Source organism: Colletes latitarsis, chromosome 2 (assembly GCF_051014445.1).
Source record: "Colletes latitarsis isolate SP2378_abdomen chromosome 2, iyColLati1, whole genome shotgun sequence".
Lineage (NCBI taxonomy): Eukaryota > Metazoa > Arthropoda > Insecta > Hymenoptera > Colletidae > Colletes > Colletes latitarsis.
The window spans coordinates 7,893,638-7,895,404 of record NC_135135.1 but is presented as its reverse complement, the minus strand read 5'-3'; the positions used below and the strand labels follow the sequence as shown (position 1 = coordinate 7,895,404).

At 33.2% G+C, this 1,767-nt stretch overlaps 1 non-coding gene across 1 annotated transcript; it reads right to left on the bottom strand.

Annotated features, from left to right (window-relative positions):
* Window positions 1–1,450: 1,450 nt before the first annotated feature.
* On the bottom strand, window positions 1,451–1,522 carry Trnad-guc (transfer RNA aspartic acid (anticodon GUC)). The gene has a single exon. It is a non-coding gene; the product is annotated as a tRNA-Asp (tRNA).
* Between the last annotated feature and the right edge of the window lie 245 nt (window positions 1,523–1,767).

Below are 1,767 nucleotides of genomic sequence, written 5' to 3'. Positions count from 1 at the left end.
ACAGACATTCTTAAAAACGATTTATTTAGAAACGAAAGCACGTTGAAACTCGTTACGATCGCGATAGGAAGTACGTTGAACGCATCTTTAATTTCTATAATTTTAGATTTCACGAAGCGAGTAATCGATGCATCAATTAATTTCGTTGTCAGTTAACAAGAAATGCACGATTTCTAACCTGTCGTTTCGCAATCTTCGTGCACGCGATATATTTTATTGGTAGCAATGATCGATCGAATGGAAAACTCACTTCCGTTTGGAGACGTTCTTTTTATACGCTTCGAAGAAAGGAAACGGGTCGTCAACGATGCTCTCTTTCCTTATGAACGGGACTTCCTCCTTTCAAGCGTGTAATAAGTTATGAATAATAAACAGTTAATCAGGCGCGAATAACACCGTTCAAAATACTTAATGAATGGTTGTAACAGAAAACGATAACAACAAGGTTAAACTAACCAAATTGAGAGTGTGATATACTATGAACAAGTTACGAATATCGTTGCACATGTTTTTTTATCTTCGTACGTATCTCTATCGCAATATTTCACGTTTTATCTAAGTTTTTGACTCGTTGACTTCTTTTCCCCCCCCATTTAAGACCTGCCGGCTGTATTTTCGTTATTATTCTTTACTATATTATTTGTTATACCTCGTAAATGCTTTATTCGAGTACCACAATTAATAAAACGTTCATAATTACGCGAAAGGTTTTTATAGTATTTTATTTCTCAGTTAAAACTGTAGTAGATGCATAAAATCTTCTAAAATGTTGTCATCGTTAATTTTATTTATGATTGATTTAGAAGAAAGATAAATATTGTAGTTTCATATATAGTACTCTTATGAACTATCGACTGTGACTTCCGGTTCTACGAAGTTATGAACAGTAACGTAAATAAAAATGGAATTAAGTCAGCAATGGAAAGGGTAACAGATAATTAGGAATACAAGGTTTGAAAGAATTATTAAATCGACATTTTTTACAATATTGTCATCCTTTTTATTCGTGGCAGTTTTACACTCGTTGCGGTTATAATTCGAGGCCATTCTGACAGCATAACTATTATCGAAATTCGACACGGGGTCTACGGGTCACTGACAAATGTCTTTCCAACTCTCGTCCACCACTCGAAACGTTTTACAAGCCTGCAACCATAAACTATTCTATAGGCCAGTCCCCAAAGGCAGAAAATCGACTCAAAAGTGCGATAATTGAAAGCAGACATCTTCGTTTCTTTTATTTAAAGTTTAATATCGCATTAAATAAGTATTTTATTCTATTTCATTGATTGATATCTTATCACATGAGATACGCAATACATATATACAGAAGAGAAATAATTATAAAATATGGGAACGCAGTGTTATGGGCAGTCAATTATGCCCGTGTTAAAATTAAATAATGGAGTTACAGTAAAATAAAATGTAAAAAAAAGAAAAAAATAATCCTCTCCCCGGCGGGGAATCGAACCCCGGTCTCCCGCGTGACAGGCGGGGATACTGACCACTATACTACCGAGGAGTAGTCGTTTGTACATTTTAAACAAATGCCACATTAGTTATTATAAACATTTTCAAATTTAAATGATCGTCTTATTTTAACTTATGTAATGCAGTTTTATCAAATAGTTATAAACTAGAAGTGTGCGTTCGTCCTTGTTCTCTTTTGGTTATGCTATTAAATTTCGATAAATCGTTAAAAAAATATTCTAGTATATATGGCCTAAAACATATGATTATTGAGATATTATTAAAATAAATTTCTTA